Here is a 23,067-nt window from a genome sequence, read left to right as displayed (position 1 = left end):
TGTGGTCTTCCTTCAGTAGATGTGGTCTTCCTTCAGTAGATGTGGTCTTCCTTCAGTAGCTGTGGTCTTCCTTCAGTAGCTGTGGTCTTCCTTCAGTAGCTGTGGTCTTCCTTCAGTAGTTGTGGTCTTCCTTCAGTAGCTGTGGTCTTCCTTCAGTAGTTGTGGTCTTCCTTCAGTAGCTGTGGTCTTCCTTCAGTAGCTGTGGTCTTCCTTCAGTAGTTGTGGTCTTCCTTCAGTAGATGTGGTCTTCCTTCAGTAGATGTGGTCTTCCTTCAGTAGCTGTGGTCTTCCTTCAGTAGCCGTGGTCTTCCTTCAGTAGCTGTGGTCTTCCTTCAGTAGCCGTGGTCTTCCTTCAGTAGCTGTGGTCTTCCTTCAGTAGCCGTGGTCTTCCTTCAGTAGATGTGGTCTTCCTTCAGTAGCCGTGGTCTTCCTTCACTAGTTGTGGTCTTCCTTCAGTAGCTGTGGTCTTCCTTCAGTAGCTGTGGTCTTCCTTCAGTAGCTGTGGTCTTCCTTCAGTAGCTGTGGTCTTCCTTCAGTAGCTGTGGTCTTCCTTCAGTAGCTGTGGTCTTCCTTCAGTAGCTGTGGTCTTCCTTCAGTAGCTGTGGTCTTCCTTCAGTAGCTGTGGTCTTCCTTCAGTAGTTGTGGTCTTCCTTCAGTAGCCGTGGTCTTCCTTCACTAGTTGTGGTCTTCCTTCAGTAGCTGTGGTCTTCCTTCAGTAGCTGTGGTCTTCCTTCAGTAGATGTGGTCTTCCTTCAGTAGCCGTGGTCTTCCTTCAGTAGCTGTGGTCTTCCTTCAGTAGCTGTGGTCTTCCTTCAGTAGATGTGGTCTTCCTTCAGTAGCTGTGGTCTTCCTTCAGTAGATGTGGTCTTCCTTCAGTAGCTGTGGTCTTCCTTCAGTAGCTGTGGTCTTCCTTCAGTAGCTGTGGTCTTCCTTCAGTAGCTGTGGTCTTCCTTCAGTAGATGTGGTCTTCCTTCAGTAGCCGTGGTCTTCCTTCAGTAGCTGTGGTCTTCCTTCAGTAGCTGTGGTCTTCCTTCAGTAGCTGTGGTCTTCCTTCAGTAGATGTGGTCTTCCTTCAGTAGCTGTGGTCTTCCTTCAGTAGCTGTGGTCTTCCTTCAGTAGCTGTGGTCTTCCTTCAGTAGCTGTGGTCTTCCTTCAGTAGCTGTGGTCTTCCTTCAGTAGCTGTGGTCTTCCTTCAGTAGATGTGGTCTTGGTATAAACCTTGGTAACAGATACCGACAATTTGGTTTAGAAAGACACATAAGAAAACACTAGCACATATTTATCAGAAAACGTTTCGGTCCTAAGACCTTGATCACTTCTAACATACAGAGGTTAAAAGACATTATATATAGGCGGAGAGCGAGGTGTGTGACGCACGGTGACCTGAAGAATGTCATCTTGGGATGAAGTCGGGTAGACGATGAGGTCACGTGACTCCTGTGTTGCTGGGTAGGTGGTGCTTTGCCTGGTTGAGTATCATGTATGCTAATGTTTTAGATATTTTGTAGTCTCCAGTGTTAGGGTCTATGGTGTCAGCGATTAGTGAGGCTTCTAGACATCGTCGGCGTCTAAGATCTTGTTCGGTGATGAGTTATGCCTCATCCCAATTCATCAAATGTCCCGTGAAGTCCCGGAGGACACAGGAGCACCTTAAGTCGTCTCCGTTGCTGGCGTTTCCATGTTTGTTCAGACGGACCGAAAGATTTTCGCCAGTTTCCCCTACATATTTCTTGGGAGAGTTTCCAAAGAGCCCGATGTGGGCGTCTGCACCATCCTGTGTGGAAACTGGAGGAAATCTTTTGGTCCGTCTGAACGAACATAACGCCAGCAACAGAGACGACTTAAGGTGCGCCTGTGTCCTCCACAGGGACTTCACGGGACATTTGATGAATTGGGATGAGGCATAACTCATCACCGAACAAGATCTTAGACGCCGACGATGTCTAGAAGCCTCACTAATCGCTGACACCATAGACCCTAACACTGGAGACCCAGCAACACAGGAGTCTCACTGACTTTTTTGGGTTATCCCAGGTTCTCTACACATATGCTGCTATGTACGATAATTCTATGTAATTGTATTTGTGTATACCTGAATAAACTTACTTACTATCCCAATTACATTCTTCAGGTCACCGTGCGTCACTCACACCTCACTCTCCGCCTATATACGTATACTGTCTTTTAACCTCTGTATGTTAGAAGTGACCAAGGTCTCAGGACCAAAACGTTTTTTAAATATGTCCTAGTGTTTGTTCACGAGTATTTTAAAACCAGTTGTGGTCTTCCTTTAATAGCAGTGATCTTCCTTTCTTCCTTCAATAGCTGTGGTCTTCCTTCAATAGATGTGGTCTTCCTTCAATAGATGTGGTCTTCCTTCAATAGCTGTGGTCTTCCTTCAATAGCTGTGGTCTTCCTTCAATAGCTGTGGTCTTCCTTCAATAGCTGTGGTCTTCCTTCAATAGCTGTGGTCTTCCTTCAATAGATGTGGTCTTCCTTCAATAGATGTGGTCTTGCTTCAATAGATGTGGTCTTGCTTCAATAGATGTGGTCTTCCTTCAATAGATGTGGTCTTCCTTCAATAGATGTGGTCTTCCTTCAATAGCTGTGGTCTACCTTCCTTCAATAGCTGTGGTCTTCCTTCAATAGATGTGGTCTTCCTTCAATAGATGTGGTCTTCCTTCAATAGATGTGGTCTTCCTTCAATAGATGTGGTCTTGCTTCAATAGATGTGGTCTTCCTTCAATAGCTGTGGTCTACCTTCCTTCAATAGCTGTGGTCTTCCTTCAATAGATGTGGTCTTCCTTCAATAGCTGTGGTCTTCCTTCCTTCAATAGCTGTGGTCTTCCTTCAATAGATGTGGTCTTCCTTCAATAGCTGTGGTCTTCCTTCAATAGATGTGGTCTTCCTTCAATAGATGTGGTCTTCCTTCAATAGATGTGGTCTTCCTTCAATAGATGTGGTCTTCCTTCAATAGATGTGGTCTTCCTTCAATAGCTGTGGTCTACCTTCCTTCAATAGCTGTGGTCTTCCTTCAATAGATGTGGTCTTCCTTCAATAGATGTGGTCTTCCTTCAATAGATGTGGTCTTCCTTCAATAGATGTGGTCTTGCTTCAATAGATGTGGTCTTCCTTCAATAGCTGTGGTCTACCTTCCTTCAATAGCTGTGGTCTTCCTTCAATAGATGTGGTCTTCCTTCAATAGATGTGGTCTTCCTTCAATAGCTGTGGTCTTCCTTCAATAGCTGTGGTCTTCCTTCCTTCAATAGCTGTGGTCTTCCTTCAATAGATGTGGTCTTCCTTCAATAGCTGTGGTCTTCCTTCAATAGCTGTGGTCTTCCTTCAATAGCTGTGGTCTTCCTTCAATAGCTGTGGTCTTCCTTCAATAGCTGTGGTCTTCCTTCCTTCAATAGCTGTGGTCTTCCTTCCTTCAATAGCTGTGGTCTTCCTTTAATAGATGTGGTCTTCCTTCAATAGCTGTGGTCTTCCTTCAATAGATGTGGTCTTCCTTCAATAGCTGTGGTCTTCCTTCAATAGCTGTGGTCTTCCTTCAATAGCTGTGGTCTTCCTTCCTTCAACAGATGTGGTCTTCCTTCAATAGCTGTGATTTTCCTTCCTTCCTTCAATAGCTGTGGTCCTCCTTCCTTCAATAGCTGTGGTCCTCCTTCCTTCAATAGCTGTGGTCCTCCTTCCTCGCCAGAAACAGTTAATAATCTATCATGGAATGTTATGCTGTGATGTTAAGTTTGGCTGATCAATAGTCTGGTTGATCAGCCAGGGTCACAACTCTCCCAGTCTGTCAGGGTGTGTGTGGCAGGATGTGGGTTCACCTTCTACCCGGGTGTGAGTGAACCCACTACCAGGGTGTGGGTGAGCCCACTACCCGGGTGTGGGTGAACCCACTACCAGGGTGTGGGTGAGCCCACTACCCGGGTGTGGGTTAACCCACTACCCGGGTGTGGGTGAACCCACTACCAGGGTGTGGGTGAACCCACTACCCGGGTGTGGGTGAACCCACTACCAGGGTGTGGGTGAACCCACTACCAGGGTGTGAGTGAACCCACTACCCGGGTGTGGGTGAACCCACTACCAGGGTGTGGGTGAACCCACTACCCGGGTGTGGGTGAACCCACTACCAGGGTGTGGGTGAACCCACTACAAGGGTGCGGGTGAACCCACTACCAGGGTGTGGGTGAACCCACTACCACTGAAGAAATACTTTCTAACATCCCTGTGACTCATCTGGGTCTTCAACTTCCAATCGTGAACCCTTGTTTCTGTGTCCCCTCTCTGGAACATCTTGTGTGTGTGTGCGTGTGTGTGTGTGTATACACACACACGCACATTATATATATATATATATATATATATATATATATATATATATATATATATATATATATATATATATATATATATATATATATATATATATATTTATTATATACACAGAATGCAGCTGTAATATACATAGGTTTTGCAAAAGCCTTTGACAAGTATAATCATGGCATAATACCGCACAAAATACGTGTTAAAGGAATAACTGGCAAAGTGACTGTCATCTGCTGAGGACGCGGTTAACCTCCAAGAAGATATAAACAAAGTTTTCCAGTGGGCAACGGTAAACAATATGATGTTCAATGAGGACAAATTCCAACTACTCCGTTATGGAAAACTGGAGGAGATAATAACTAGAACAGAGTATACTACTGACTCCGGCCATACAATAGAGCGGAAAAATAATGTAAGGGACCTGGGAGTAGTAATGTCTGAGGATCTCACTTTCAAGGATCACAACAGTGCCACGATCGCACGTGCAAAGAAAATGATAGGATGGATAATGAGAACTTTCAAAACGAGAGATGCCAAGCCCATGATGATCCTTTTCAAATCACTTGTTCTCTCTAGGCTGGAATACTGCTGTACATTAACATCTCCATACAAAGCAGGTGAAATCGCAGATCTAGAGAGTGTACAGAGATCCTTTACTGCACGTATAAGTTCTGTCAAGCACCTTAACTACTGGGAACGCTTGGAAGCACTTGACTTGTACTCGTTGGAACGCAGGAGGGAGAGAGATATCATAATCTACACTTGAAAAATCCTCGAAGGAATGGTCCCGAATCTGCACACAGAAATCACTCCCTACTGAAGTAAAAGACTGGGCAGGCGATGCAAAATACCCCCAATGAAAAATAGGGGCGCCATTGGTACACTAAGAGAAAACACCAAAAGTGTCCGGGGCCCAAGACTTTCCAGCAGCCTCCCACCATGCATAAGGGGAAATACCAATAGGCCTTTGGCAGCTTTCAAGATGGACCTGGTCAGATACTTAAAGTCGGTGCCGGATCAGCCGGGCTGTGATTCGTACGTTGGACTACGTGCGGCCAGCAGTAACAGCCTGGTTGATCAGGCCCTGATCCACCAGGCGGCCTGGTTGTGGACTGGGCCGCAGGGGGGTTGATCCCCGGAATACCCTCCAGGTAGGTTGACACACACATGCATATATATATATATATATATATATATATATATATATATATATATATATATATATATATATGTGTGTGTGTGTGTGTGTGTGTGTGTGTTATCTGTCAGTCCACATCAGGATTCAAACCTACGTACTTTGATGCAATGTGTGTAGGTTCGAATCCTACTGTGGACTGAGAAATAATGTTTGTAAATAATTTTGCCAATATATATATATATATATATATATATATATATATATATATATATATATATATATATATATATATATATATATATATATATATATCGCCAACACAATGCTCTCCAATGCTTCAGGAAAGAACAAAGCTCGTCTCCTGGCAGTGAAGGCACCACACTCAGGAGATTTCCTGTTAGCTGTTCCCAATTCCTCCCTGGGCACCCGTCTCGATCCACAGGCCATTCGGATTGGTGTTGCTCTTCGCCTAGCCGCCCCCATCCTCACCGAACATAGGTGTATTTGCGGCAGGGCGACAGCTGATCAATTCGGACTTCATGGTCTCGTGTGCCACACAGCAGAAGGGAAGTATGCCAGACATGAGGAGATAAATGACATAATAAAGAGAAGCCTCGCCACAGCCCGTTGCCCAGCTCAACGGGAACCCCAAGTGCAGAGGTCTGATGGAAGTCAAAAGCGTCCTGATGGAGCCACTATGCTACCCTGGAAGGATGGAAAGCAGATTGTCTGGGACTACACCTGTGCTGCCACATTGACAGACACCTACTTGCCATACTCCGTAGTGGAAGGGGGTGGAGCTGCCAGCCACAGGGAGACCCAGAAGATCCGAAAATATGAAGACCTTCCCCCTTGCTATAACTTCATCCCAATAGGGTCGGAGACTCTTGGAGCATGGGACAAGTGTGCTCTAAAGTTCCTCAAAGAGCTGGGTGAAAAGCTAATCATAGAAACCAAGGACCACAGGGCGACCAGCTTCCTCTTTCAGAGACTCAGTTTTGCGATCCAGAGAGGAAATGCCTGCAGCATTCTGGGCACGCGGCCCACCGCAGGGGAGCTGGACGAAGTATTCGAGATGTAACTCTGAGTTACCTATGTTGTTTTACTTTCTGTTGTATTTTTGTGAATGTTTGGCCAATGTATTTTGTCTTTAAATAAAACATACTTGAAATATAGGGGGTGGTAGGAGAAAATTCTCAAACAGCTTCAGGGAGAACCTTGAGTTTTCCCTGAAGCAAGTTTATTCTTTTCTCTGAGGATGAGGGTCCCTATGACAGTTCTAGAGGTGGTACCTCCCTATATTTTATAAATATATATATATATATATATATATATATATATATATATATATATATATATATATATATATATATATATATATATATATTATATGTCGTGCCGAATATGTAAAACTGGTCAATTAGCAAGAACTCATTTAAAATTAAGTCCTTTCTAAAATTTTCTCTTATACGTTTAAAGATATTTTTTTTTCATTAATGTTAATGTAAAATTTTATAATTTTGCACCAAAAGAATCTTAGAAAACTTACCTAACCTTATTATAACAAGCCCAATTTATTTTAGCCTAACCCAACTAAATATATTTTAGATACATTTACAATAATTTAATACTAAACAAACACAATGAAATATATTTTTTTTCGTTAGGTTCAGAATGATTTTGGCGAAATTATTGCATACACAAATTTTCACTTGTCCTGTATGGCAAGATGAGCGTTGCTATTTAAGCCAAGATGGCAAGTTCTGCTTATTCGGCACGACATTATATATATATATATATATATATATATATATATATATATATATATATATATATATATATATATATATATATACACACAGTGCTAGTCACGGCATTATGCCGCGTGAGCGCCCCAGCATAATGCCATGACGAAAATCAAAAGTCCTACCATACAAGGGGCTCTTTTCTCGTGAGTTCATTAGGCGGGTAGCAGCAATTAGCATGACATCACGGCCTGCCGCCACACTCCACAGTGACTCCTCCGTGCTCACGTGGCTGCTGTGGTGAGAAGTGTTGCACTTTTGTATCTCATCCGCCCCATCTTTTGTCCGGTGTTCCCTTTGGTTTTGGGGTTATACATGTTTGATTGTGGATAAAAGGAAGTCTTTAACACCTGAAACTATAGCTCAAATCATAGGGCTTCACAAAGCTGGGCACCAGACGAAAGAAATAGTGGAGAATGTTGGTGTGTGTGAGCGTTCAGTGAGGAACTGGGTGCAGCATTTCAAGGCTGGTGGCGGTGTCGAGTTACCGTCTGCTAAACCTCGGCCTGGTCCCTCGAAGAAGACATCTGTTCGTACCTTAACTGTGTTAAAGAAGCAGTTAGAGAGTACACCTAAGATAACTGCTAGAGAACTGAAAGAAAAGAACCCACATCTTCTCTCAGAGGTGTCTGTAAGAACAGTTAACAGACCTGTGTCGTAACTGGGCTACAGTAGTCACCGCCAGGTTAAGAAACCGATCCTCTCCAAGTCACAGAAGAAACAGACTGGATTATGTAAAGAAATATCTTCACTGGAATCCTCAACAGTGGTCTGAAGTTCTTTGGAGTGATGAAGCAACCTTCACCGTCACCTGTAACCGTGGGGGACATGTGTACCAGCCCAGAGGTAGTGACCTGCTACACCCACACACCTGTGGGACCACCAAACACCCAGATTCGCTCATGATTTGGGGGTGTTTCAGTGCTCAGAGTGTTGTGAACTCATTGTGCTTCCCAAAACCAGTATGTGAACCAGTATAATTATCTGGAGTTATTGTATGACAATTTACTTGAGGCGTTTGACAAGTGTGGGGCTACGGTTTTTATGTAGGACGGTGCACCGTGTTATACCGCCAAATTTGTAGTTCAGTGATTTAAGGACTGTGAGATGAGATTCTTTAATGACTGGCCAAATAATTCCCCAGACCTAAACCCTATTGAGAGCCTCTGGTCAATAGTGAAAAGAAGTTTACTGGGCAAGGATATCAGTTCCATCCTGCGGCTGGAGGCTGCTCTACATGAGGCCTGGAATAATATATCTCCCCAAGCCCTCAGTAAGTGTGCAAATATACATATATTATGATCTTTAATAGTATGTGTGGGGGAGGGGCAGCATAATGCCCTGACTAGTACTGTGTGTGTGTGTGTGTGTGTGTGTGTGTGTGTGTGTGTGTGTGTATGTGTGTGTGTATGTGTGTGTGTATGTGTGTGTGTGTGTGTGTGTGTGTGTGTGTGTGTGTGTGTGTGTGTGTGTGTGTGTGTGTGTGTACTCACCTAATTGTACTCACCTAATTGTGGTTGCAGGGGTCGAGACTCCGCTCCTGGCCCAGCCTCTTCACTGATTGCTACTGGATCCTCTCTCTCTCTGCTTCCTGAGCTTTGTCATACCTCTTCTTAAAACTATGTATGGTTCCTGCCTCCACTACTTCACTTGCTAGGCTATTCCACTTGCTGGCAACTCTATGACTGAAGAAATACTTCCTAACGTCCCTGTGACTCGTCTGAGTCTTCAGCTTCCAGTTGTGACCCCTTGTCCCTGTGTCCCCTCTCTGGAACATCCTATCTCTGTCCACCTTGTCTATTCCCCGCAGTATCTTGTATGTCGTTATCATGTCTCCCCTGACCCTTCTGTCCTCCAGTGTCGTCAGTCCGATTTCCCTTAACCTTTCCTCGTACGACATTCCCTTGAGCTCTGGGACTAGCCTTGTTGCAAACCTTTGTACTTTCTCTAACTTCTTGACGTGCTTGACCTGCTTGACGTGTGTGTGCGTGTGTGATATATATATATATATATATATATATATATATATATATATATATATATATATATATATATATATATACACATTATATATATATATATTTATTTATTTTTTTTATCATCACACTGGCCGATTCCCACCAAGGCAGGGTGGCCCGAAAAAGAAAAACTTTCACCATCATTCACTCCATCACTGTCTTGCTAGAAGGGTGCTTTACACTACAGTTTTTAAACTGCAACATTAACACCCCTCCTTCAGAGTGCAGGCACCGTACTTCCCATCTCCAGGACTCAAGTCCGGCCTGCCGGTTTCCCTGAACCCCTTCATAAATGTTACTTTGCTCACACTCCAACAGCACGTCAAGTATTAAAAACCATTTGTCTCCATTCACTCCTATGAAACACGCTTACGCATGCCTGCTGGAAGTCCAAGCCCCTCGCACACAAAAACCTCCTTTACCCCCTCCCTCCAACCTTTCCTAGGCCGACCCCTACCCCGCCTTCCTTCCACTACAGACTGATACACTCTTGAAGTCACTGTTTCGCTCCATTCTCTCTACATGTCCGAACCACCTCAACAACCCTTCTTCAGCCCTCTGAACAACAGTTTTGGTAATCCCACACCTCCTCCTAACTTCCAAACTACGAATTCTCTGCATTATATTCACACCACACATTGCCCTCAGACATGACATCTCCACTGCCTCCAGCCTTCTCCTCGCTGCAACATTCATCACCCATGCTTCACACCCATATAAGAGCGTTGGTAAAACTATACTCTCATACAGTCCCCTCTTTGCCTCCAAGGACAAAGTTCTTTGTCTCCAGACTCCCAAGTGCACCGCTCACACTTTTCCCCTCATCAATTCTATGATTCACCTCATCTTTCATAGACCCATCCGCTGACACGTCCACTCCCAAGTATCTGAATACATTCACCTCCTTCATACTCTCTCCCTCCAATCTGATATCCAATCTTTCATCACCTAATCTTTTTATCCTCATAACCTTACTCTTTCCTGTATTCACTTTTAATTTTCTTCTTTTACACACCCTACCAAATTCATCCACCAATTTCTGCAACTTCTCTTCAGAATCTCCCAAGAGCACAGTGTCATCAGCAAAGAGCAACTGTGACAACTCCCACTTTATGTGTGATTCTTTATCTTTTAACTCCACGCCTCTTGCCAAGACCCTCGCATTTACTTCTCTTACAACCCCATCTATAAATATATTAAACAACCACGGTGACATCACACATCCTTGTCTAAGGCCTACTTTTACTGGGAAATAATTTCCCTCTTTCCTACATACTCTAACTTGAGCCTCACTATCCTCGTAAAAACTCTTCACTGCTTTCAGTAACCTACCTCCTACACCATACACCTGCAACATCTGCCACTTTGCCCCCCTATCCACCCTGTCATACGCCTTTTCCAAATCCATAAATGCCACAAAGACCTCTTTAGCCTTATCTAAATACTGTTCACTTATATATTTCACTGTAAACACCTGGTCCACACACCCCCTACCTTACCTAAAGCCTCCTTGTTCATCTATCCTATTCTCCGTCTTACTTTTAATTCTTTCAATAATAACTCTACCATACACTTTACCAGGTATACTCAGCAGACTTATCCCCCTATAATTTTTGCACTCTCTTTTGTCCCCTTTGCCTTTATACAAAGGAACTATGCATGCTCTCTGCCAATCCCTAGGTACCTTACCCTCTTCCATGAATTTATTAAATAATTGCACCAACCACTCCAAAACTATATCCCCACCTGCTTTTAACATTTCTATCTTTATCCCATCAATCCCGGCTGCCTTACCCCCTTTCATTTTACCTACTGCCTCACGAACTTCCCCCACACCCACAACTGGCTCTTCCTCACTCCTACAAGATGTTATTCCTCCTTGCCCTATACACGAAATCACAGCTTCCCTATCTTCATCAACATTTAACAATTCCTCAAAATATTCCCTCCATCTTCCCAATACCTCTAACTCTCCATATAAAATTCACTTCTCAACTCATACTGAAAGGAAAATTACGCATAAATGCGTCAGACAACGAGCGGATTTTGAGGACGAGTGTGGAGGTCAGACTACTTCCGCATGCGGTAAGAAGGCACCAGCGGTGACAGTGGCCAAGGCCAGCACACACACTTGTGGTGAGCACTCAGCAGTGCGCGCTCTGACGCTACACTTCGTATATTTTTGACAGACGAGGTTCTATTCTATTCCCCTCGTCTTGGGAAGGAGAAGGATGGGAGTCTGGCAGCGTCCTTGGCATACTTGGAAGCACAGGTGAGGTGGTAGCTACCAGCCCCAGGCAACACTGACCACTCACTTTCTACCAGGAATGTTGCTTCACTCACTACCCCCCCCCCCTCCCTGCTCCAGCCTCCTCCTCCTCCTCCTCCACACCGATAATAGCGAGTATTTTATTGTTCTTCCTTGGCTGGAGACCTTGTGCTTTTTACAAACACAAAAGATGATTCATTGCTAGTTGTTGTGTTGATGGCTAGTTGTTGGAAAATTCTGTCTGTGGCCCTAAAGACCCCATCAGTAGCTTTAATTCCAGTTCTTCATGGCACCTAGGTGCTGATACCTAGTGGTGGTGCTGACACCTTGTGGTGGTGCTGACACCTAGTGGTGGTGCTGACACCATCTTGTGGTGGTGCTGACACCGTCTTGTGCTAGTGGTGACACCTTGCGGTGGTGCTGACACCTTCTTGTAGTGGTGCTGACATCGTCTTGTTGTAGTGATCAAGGTAGCGTGGGTGGAGATCAAGGTAGTGTGGGTGGAGATCAAGGTAGTGTGGGTGGAGATCAAGGTAGTGTGGGTGGAGATCAAGGTAGTGTGGGTGGAGATCAAGGTAGTGTGGGTGGAGATCAAGGTAGTGTGGGTGGAGATCAAGGTAGTGTGGGGTGGAGATTAAGGTAGTGTGGGGTGGAGATTAAGGTAGTGTGGGTGGAGATCAAGGTAGTGTGGGTGGAGATCAAGGTAGTGTGGGTGGAGATCATGTTAGAGTGAGTGGTGATCAAGGTAGTGTAGCAACACACTGCTGGTGTTCCCACTGTGTTACTATCATACCTGGAATATACCTGCAGAGGATTTCGGGGGTCAACGCCCCCCCCGGCCCGGTTTGTGACTAGGCCTCGAGGTGGATCAGGGCCTGATCAACCAGGCTATTACTGTTGGCCACACGTAAACTGACGGACTAACCACAGCCTGGCTGGTCTGGTACTGACTTTAGGTGCCTGTCCAGTACCTTCTTGTAGACACCCAGGGGTCTATTGGTAATCCCCCTTATGTATTCTTACAGTTGAACAGTCTTGGGCCCCTGACACATATTGTGTTGTCTCTTAGCGTACTCATGGAGCTCCAGCTTTGCATTGGGGGGAAGTTGCATCGCCTGCCGAGTCTTTTGCTTTTTGATGGATTAATTTTCATATGCAAATTTGGGACTAATCCCTGTAGGATTTTCCAAGGGTATATTATACATCTCTCTCGCCTGCGTTCCAGGGAATACAAATCAAGGGACTTCAACTGTTCCCAGTAATTTAGGTGTTTTGTCGTACTTATGTGTGCCGTGAAGGTTCTCTGTACACTCTCCAGGTCAGCAATTTCGCCTGCCTTGAAAGGGGCAGTGTACAGCAGTATTCCAGCCTAGAGAGAAGAAGTGATTTGAAGAGAATCATGAGCTTGGCATACCCTTGGTGGGAAACGTATGTGTTAATAAATAAAATGAAAATAAGAAGTAACCCTTTACTAGTTTTCTTCTTGTTCTGGTTACGTTACCTCGGTTGTAATAAAGTTGGTAGAATTACCGACAATATGTAAAGTAAAAGGACACAAGTGCAACTAATGTGACATTTATTGTGGCAACGTTTCGCTCTCCAGGAGCTTTATCAAGCCATTACGTAATTGCTTGATAAAGCTCCTGGAGAGCGAAACGTTGCCACAATAAATGTCACATTAGTTGCACTTGTGTCCTTTTACGTTACCTAGGTTGAAGATGAACGCCATGTTGAAAAAAGGGCCAATACAATTAACACAGAGAAGAACAACAGGGGAAACAACAGGAAGGTTACAAAGACACTAGACAAGACCCATTCAACAGGACAATAATATGAAGACAGGAAGATCTTGCTTATACAGCAGGTTAGCTTCCGGGTTACTGCTGTAAAACGAAAATCGCTCTAAAGGGAATCATAGCCTTTTATTACTTTCAAATGCATATAAAAGCCTGATAACAGGTTTACACTATCATATATTAAATGAACAATAGAGTTTTCGTCCTGAGCTTGCGGTGAGTGGTGAATATATTTAAGATAAGAAGACCGAATAAACAAAGAATAGAAATAACTGAAAACCACTGTATTAGCGAAGTGCTGTAAAGTGAAGCACTGTAAAACGAAGTGCTGTAAAGCGAAGCACTATAAAAGGAAGTGCTGTAAAGCGAAGCACTATAAAACTAAGTGCTGTAAAGTGAAGCACTATAAAACTAAGTGCTGTAAAGCGAAGCACTATAAAACTAAGTGCTGTAAAGCGAAGCACTATAAAACTAAGTGCTGTAAAGCGAAGCACTATAAAACTAAGTGCTGTAAAGTGAAGCACTATAAAACTAAGTGCTGTAAAGTGAAGCACTATAAAACTAAGTGCTGTAAAGCGAAGCACTATAAAACTAAGTGCTGTAAAGCGAAGCACTATAAAACTAAGTGCTGTAAAGCGAAGCACTATAAAACTAAGTGCTGTAAAGCGAAGCACTGTAAAACTAAGTGCTGTAAAGCAAAGCACTGTAAAACTAAGTGCTGTAAAGCGAAGCACTGTAAAACTAAGTGCTGTAAAGCGAAGCACTGTAAAACTAAGTGCTGTAAAGCGGGGTCAGCGTGTATAATCCTGTACAGGAACTTCCTAAAGCTTAAATGATTCATGAAGCAAGAAAGAAAATGCTTTATTTTTTATAAAGAAATTGTACTGTATCAACCCGTTAAACACATGATCATGACAACAAACGAGGAAAAGATAATAACAGAATATTAACTGTTAGTGAAGAAAAAAGTGGATTAGAGACGAATAAATCTGTGTCGAGACTACATACAAATGCTAATAATCTTTAATCTTAAAAAAAGTTTGAAGTTAAAGGCTATTATAAATAACCTAAGAGTGAATAACAAAAACAAAACTGAAAAAGCATTCATAACTATGTAGCAGTATTAGTAACAGTTATATAATACATATCTATATCTGTCTCATGTACGACAGATATATATACAATGTAAAACTTAAGTAATATCATGGATAATAAACTTTACTAAAATCAAAAACACAAATGCCGTCAAAATTTTAGTGGTAAAAATACTAAATAAAAACGAAAATCTCATAAAAACATAGAACCAAATGTTTAACAACACACGGGACGTAGAACCCAGTGTTTAACAACACACGGGACGTAGAACCCAATGTTTAACAACACACGGGACGTAGAACCCAATGTTTAACAACACACGGGACGTAGAACCCAATGTTTAACAACACACGGGACGTAGAACCCAATGTTTAACAACACACGGGACGTAGAACCCAGTGTTTAACAACACACGGGACGTAGAACCCAGTGTTTAACAACACACGGGACGTAGAACCCAGTGTTTAACAACACACGGGACGTAGAACCCAGTGTTTAACAACACACGGGACGTAGAACCCAGTGTTTAACAACACACGGGACGTAGAACCCAGTGTTTAACAACACAGGGGACGTAGAACCCAGTGTTTAACAACACACGGGACGTAGAACCCAGTGTTTAACAACACACGGGACGTAGAACCCAGTGTTTAACAACACACGGGACGTAGAACCCAGTGTTTAACAACACACGGGACGTAGAACCCAGTGTTTAACAACACACGGGACGTAGAACCCAGTGTTTAACAACACACGGGACGTAGAACCCAGTGTTTAACAACACACGGGACGTAGAACCCAGTGTTTAACAACACACGGAACGTAGAACCCAGTGTTTAACAACACACGGGACGTAGAACCCAGTGTTTAACAACACACGGGACGTAGAACCCAGTGTTTAACAACACACGGGACGTAGAACCCAGTGTTTAACACACGGAACGTAGAACCCAGTGTTTAACAACACACGGGACGTAGAACCCAGTGTTTAACAACACACGGGACGTAGAACCCAGTGTTTAGCAACACACGGGACGTAGAACCCAATGTTTAACAACACACGGGACGTAGAACCCAGTGTTTAACAACACACGGGACGTAGAACCCAGTGTTTAACAACACACGGGACGTAGAACCCAGTGTTTAACAACACACGGGACGTAGAACCCAGTGTTTAACACACGGGACGTAGAACCCAGTGTTTAACACACGGGACGTAGAACCCAATGTTTAACAACACACGGGACGTAGAACCCAGTGTTTAACAACACACGGGACGTAGAACCCAATGTTTAACAACACACGGGACGTAGAACCAAATGTTTAACACACGGGACGTAGAACCCAGTGTTTAACAACACACGGGACATAGAACCCAGTGTTTAACAACACACGGGACATAGAACCCAGTGTTTAACAACACACGGGACGTAGAACCCAGTTTAACAACACACGGGACGTAGAACCCAGTGTTTAACAAAACACGGGACGTAGAACCCAGTGTTTAACAACACACGGGACGTAGAACCCAGTGTTTAACAACACACGGGACATAGAACCCAGTGTTTAACAACACACGGGACGTAGAACCCAGTGTTTAACAACACACGGGACGTAGAACCCAGTGTTTAACAACACACGGGACGTAGAACCCAGTGTTTAACAACACACGGGACGTAGAACCCAATGTTTAACAACACACGGGACGTAGAACCCAGTGTTTAACAACACACGGGACGTAGAACCCAATGTTTAACAACACACGGGACGTAGAACCCAGTGTTTAACACACGGGACGTAGAACCCAGTGTTTAACAACACACGGGACATAGAACCCAGTGTTTAACAACACACGGGACGTAGAACCCAGTGTTTAACAACACACGGGACGTAGAACCCAGTGTTTAACAACACACGGGACGTAGAACCCAGTGTTTAACAACACACGGGACGTAGAACCCAGTGTTTAACAACACACGGGACGTAGAACCCAGTGTTTAACAACACACGGGACGTACAACCCAGTGTTTAACAACACACGGGACATAGAACCCAGTGTTTAACAATACACGGGACGTAGAACACAGTGTTTAACAACACACGGGACGTAGAACCCAGTGTTTAACAACACACGGGACGTAGAACCCAGTGTTTAACAACACACGGGACGTAGAACCCAGTGTTTAACAACACACGGGACATAGAACCCAGTGTTTAACAACACACGGGACGTAGAACCCAGTGTTTAACAACACACGGGACGTAGAACCCAGTGTTTAACAACACACGGGACGTAGAACCCAGTGTTTAACAACACACGGGACGTAGAACCCAGTGTTTAACAACACACGGGACGTAGAACCCAGTGTTTAACAACACACGGGACATAAAACCCAGTGTTTAACAACACACGGGACATAGAACCCAATGTTTAACAACACACGGGAAGTAGAACCCAATGTTTAACAACACACGGGACGTAGAACCCAGTGTTTAACAACACACGGGACATAGAACCCAGTGTTTAACAACACACGGGACGTAGAACCCAGTGTTTAACAACACACGGGACGTAGAACCCAGTGTTTAACAACACACGGGACGTAGAACCCAATGTTTAACAACACACGGGACGTAGAACCCAATGTTTAACAACACACGGGACGTAGAACCCAGTGTTTAACAACACACGGGACGTAGAACCCAGTGTTTAACACACGGGACGTAGAACCCAGTGTTTAACACACGGGACGTAGAACCCAATGTTTAACAACACACGGGACGTAGAACCCAGTGTTTAACAACACACGGAACGTAGAACCCAGTGTTTAACAACACACGGGACGTAGAACCCAGTGTTTAACAACACACGGGACGTAGAACCCAGTGTTTAACAACACACGGGACGTAGAACCCAGTGTTTAACACACGGAACGTAGAACCCAGTGTTTAACAACACACGGGACGTAGAACCCAGTGTTTAACAACACACGGGACGTAGAACCCAGTGTTTAGCAACACACGGGACGTAGAACCCAATGTTTAACAACACACGGGACGTAGAACCCAGTGTTTAACAACACACGGGACGTAGAACCCAGTGTTTAACAACACACGGGACGTAGAACCCAGTGTTTAACAACACACGGGACGTAGAACCCAGTGTTTAACACACGGGACGTAGAACCCAGTGTTTAACACACGGGACGTAGAACCCAATGTTTAACAACACACGGGACGTAGAACCCAGTGTTTAACAACACACGGGACGTAGAACCCAATGTTTAACAACACACGGGACGTAGAACCAAATGTTTAACACACGGGACGTAGAACCCAGTGTTTAACAACACACGGGACATAGAACCCAGTGTTTAACAACACACGGGACATAGAACCCAGTGTTTAACAACACACGGGACGTAGAACCCAGTTTAACAACACACGGGACGTAGAACCCAGTGTTTAACAAAACACGGGACGTAGAACCCAGTGTTTAACAACACACGGGACGTAGAACCCAGTGTTTAACAACACACGGGACATAGAACCCAGTGTTTAACAACACACGGGACGTAGAACCCAGTGTTTAACAACACACGGGACGTAGAACCCAGTGTTTAACAACACACGGGACGTAGAACCCAGTGTTTAACAACACACGGGACGTAGAACCCAATGTTTAACAACACACGGGACGTAGAACCCAGTGTTTAACAACACACGGGACGTAGAACCCAATGTTTAACAACACACGGGACGTAGAACCCAGTGTTTAACACACGGGACGTAGAACCCAGTGTTTAACAACACACGGGACATAGAACCCAGTGTTTAACAACACACGGGACGTAGAACCCAGTGTTTAACAACACACGGGACGTAGAACCCAGTGTTTAACAACACACGGGACGTAGAACCCAGTGTTTAACAACACACGGGACGTAGAACCCAGTGTTTAACAACACACGGGACGTAGAACCCAGTGTTTAACAACACACGGGACGTACAACCCAGTGTTTAACAACACACGGGACATAGAACCCAGTGTTTAACAATACACGGGACGTAGAACACAGTGTTTAACAACACACGGGACGTAGAACCCAGTGTTTAACAACACACGGGACGTAGAACCCAGTGTTTAACAACACACGGGACGTAGAACCCAGTGTTTAACAACACACGGGACATAGAACCCAGTGTTTAACAACACACGGGACGTAGAACCCAGTGTTTAACAACACACGGGACGTAGAACCCAGTGTTTAACAACACACGGGACGTAGAACCCAGTGTTTAACAACACACGGGACGTAGAACCCAGTGTTTAACAACACACGGGACGTAGAACCCAGTGTTTAACAACACACGGGACATAAAACCCAGTGTTTAACAACACACGGGACATAGAACCCAATGTTTAACAACACACGGGAAGTAGAACCCAATGTTTAACAACACACGGGACGTAGAACCCAGTGTTTAACAACACACGGGACATAGAACCCAGTGTTTAACAACACACGGGACGTAGAACCCAGTGTTTAACAACACACGGGACGTAGAACCCAGTGTTTAACAACACACGGGACGTAGAACCCAATGTTTAACAACACACGGGACGTAGAACCCAATGTTTAACAACACACGGGACGTAGAACCCAGTGTTTAACAACACACGGGACGTAGAACCCAGTGTTTAACACACGGGACGTAGAACCCAGTGTTTAACACACGGGACGTAGAACCCAATGTTTAACAACACACGGGACGTAGAACCCAATGTTTAACACACGGGACGTAGAACCCAGTGTTTAACAACACACGGGACGTAGAACCCAATGTTTAACAACACACGGGACGTAGAACCCAATGTTTAACAACACACGGGACGTAGAACCCAATGTAGACGTAGAACCCAATGTTTAACAACACACGGGACGTAGAACCCAATGTTTAACAACACACGGGACGTAGAACCCAATGTTTAACAACACACGGGACGTAGAACCCAATGTTTAACAACACACAGGACGTAGAACCCAATGTTTAACAACACACGGGACGTAGAACCCAATGTTTAACAACACACGGGACGTAGAACCCAATGTTTAACACACGGGACGTAGAACCCAATGTTTAACAACACACGGGACGTAGAACCCAATGTTTAACAACACACGGGACATAGAACCCAGTGTTTAACAACACACGGGACGTAGAACCCAGTGTTTAACAACACACGGGACATAGAACCCAATGTTTAACAACACACGGGACATAGAACCCAGTGTTTAACAACACACGGGACATAGAACCCAATGTTTAACAACACACGGGACGTAGAACCCAGTGTTTAACAACACACGGGACATAGAACCCAGTGTTTAACAACACACGGGACGTAAAACCCAGTGTTTAACAACACACGGGACGTAGAACCCAGTGTTTAACAACACATGGGACATAGAACCCAATGTTTAACACATGGGACATAGAACCCAATGTTTAACAACACATGGGACATAGAACCCAGTGTTTAACAACACACGGGACATAGAACCCAATGTTTAACAACACACGGGACGTAGAACCCAATGTTTAACAACACACGGGACGTAGAACCCATTGTTTAACAACACACGGGACGTAGAACCCAATGTTTAACAACACACGGGACGTAGAACCCAATGTTTAACAACACACGGGACGTAGAACCCAATGTTTAACAACACACGGGACGTAGAACCCAATGTTTAACAACACACGGGACGTAGAACCCAGTGTTTAACAACACACGGGACGTAGAACCCAATGTTTAACAACACGTAGAACCCAGTGTTTAACAACACACGGGACGTAGAACCCAGTGTTTAACAACACACGGGACGTAGAACCCAATGTTTAACAACACACGGGACGTAGAACCCAGTGTTTAACAACACACGGGACGTAGAACCCAGTGTTTAACAACACACGGGACGTAGAACCCAGTGTTTAACAACACACGGGACGTAGAACCCAATGTTTAACAACACACGGGACGTAGAACCCAATGTTTAACAACACACGGGACGTAGAACCCAATGTTTAACAACACACGGGACGTAGAACCCAATGTTTAACAACACACGGGACGTAGAACCCAATGTTTAACAACACACGGGACGTAGAACCCACACGGGACGTAGAACCCAATGGGACGTAGAACCCAATTTTAACAACACACGCGACGAAGAACCCAATGTTTAACAACACACGGGACGTAGAACCCAATGTTTAACAACACACGGGACGTTTAACAACACACGGGACGTAGAACCCAATGTTTAGAACCCAATGTTTAACAACACACGGGACGTAGAACCCAATGTTTAACAACACACGGGACGTAGAACCCAATGTTTAACAACACACGGGACGTAGAACCAATGTTTAACAACACACGGGACCCAATTTAACAACACACGTAGAACCCAATGTTTAACAACACACGGGACGTAGAACCCAATGTTTAACAATGTTTAACAACACACGGGACGTAGAACCCAATGTTTAACAACACACGGGACGTAGAACCCAATGTTTAACACACACATAGAACCCAGGGACGTAGAACAACACAACATAGAACCCAGTGTTTTTAACAACACACGGGACGTAGAACCCAATGTTTAACAACACACGGGACGTAGAACCCAATGTTTAACAACACACGGGACGTAGAACCCAATGTTTAACAACACACGGGACGTAGAACCCAACGTAGAACCCAATGTTTAACCCACGGGACGTTTTAACAACACACGGGACGTAGAACCCAATGTTTAACAACACACGGGACGTAGAACCCAATGTTTAACAACACGTACCCAATGTTTAACAACACACGGGACGTAGAACCCAATGTTTAACAACACACGGGACGTAGAACAACCACGGGATGTTTTAACAACACACGGGACGTAGAACCCAATGTTTAACAACACACGGGACGTAGAACCCAATGTTTAACAACACACGGGACGTAGAACCCAATGTTTAACAACACACGGGACGTAGAACCCAATGTAGAACCCAATGTTTAACAACACACGGGACGTAGAACCCAATGTTTAACACACACGGGACGTAGAACCCAATGTTTAACAACACGGGACGTAGAACCCAATGTTTAACAACACACGGGACGTAGAACCCAATGTTTAACAACCCACGGGACGTAGAACCCAATAACAACATACGGGACGTAGAACCCAATGTTTAACAACACACGGGACGTAACACACGGGAACCCAATGTTTAACAACACACGGGACGTAGAACCCAATAGAACCCAGTTTAACAACACACGCGACGTAGAACCCAATGTTTAAAAACACACGGGACGTAGAACCCAATGTTTAACAACACACGGGACGTAGAACCCAATAGAACCCAATGTTTAACAACACACGGGACGTAGAACCCAATGTTTAACAACACACGGGACGTAGAACCCAATGTTTAACAACACACGGGACGTAGAACCCAATGTTTAACAACACACGGGACGTAGAACCCAATGTTTAACAACACACGGGACATAGAACCCAATGTTTAACAACACACGGGACGTAGAACCCAATGTTTAACAACACACGGGACGTAGAACCCAATGTTTAACAACACACGGGACGTAGAACCCAATGTTTAACAACACACGGGACGTAGAACCCAATTTATAACACACGGGACGTAGAACCCAGTGTTTAACAACACACGGGACGTAGAACCCAATGTTTAACAACACACGGGACGTAGAACCCAATGTTTAACAACATACGGGACGTAGAACCCAATGTTTAACAACACACGGGACGTAGAACCCAATGTTTAACACACGGGACATAGAACCCAGTGTTTAACACACGGGACATAGAACCCAATGTTTAACAACACACGGGACATAGAACCCAGTGTTTAACAACACACGGGACATAGAACCCAATGTTTAACAACACACGGGACATAGAACCCAGTGTTTAACACACGGGACATAGAACCCAGTGTTTAACAACACACGGGAAGTAGAACCCAATGTTTAACAACACACGGGACATAGAACCCAATGTTTAACAACACACGGGACATAGAACCCAGTGTTTAACAACACACGGGACATAGAACCCAGTGTTTAACAACACACGGGACATAGAACCCAATGTTTAACAACACACGGGACGTAGAACCCAATGTTTAACAACACACGGGACGTATAACCCATTGTTTAACAACACACGGGACGTAGAACCCAGTGTTTAACAACACACGGGACGTAGAACCCAATGTTTAACACACGGGACGTAGAACCCAATGTTTAACAACACACGGGACGTAGAACCCAATGTTTAACAACACACGGGACGTAGAACCCAATGTTTAACAACACACGGGACGCAGAACCCAATGTTTAACAACACACGGGACGTAGAACCCAATGTTTAACAACACACGGGACGTAGAACCCAGTGTTTAACAACACACGGGACGTAGAACCCAATGTTTAACAACACACGGGAAGTAGAACCCAGTGTTTAACAACACACGGGACGTAGAACCCAGTGTTTAA

At 44.5% G+C, this 23,067-nt stretch overlaps 1 protein-coding gene across 5 annotated transcripts in view; it reads right to left on the bottom strand.

Moving 5' to 3' along the window:
- The window catches only part of LOC128696401 (protein turtle-like), a 1,392,149-nt gene that overhangs the window by 1,102,569 nt on the left and 266,513 nt on the right, over positions 1 to 23,067 (bottom strand). The gene's annotated exons all lie outside the window — the stretch shown is intronic.

This window comes from Cherax quadricarinatus, chromosome 39, assembly GCF_038502225.1.
Source record: "Cherax quadricarinatus isolate ZL_2023a chromosome 39, ASM3850222v1, whole genome shotgun sequence".
NCBI lineage: Eukaryota > Metazoa > Arthropoda > Malacostraca > Decapoda > Parastacidae > Cherax > Cherax quadricarinatus.
This window is presented reverse-complemented; position numbering and strand designations above follow the sequence as displayed.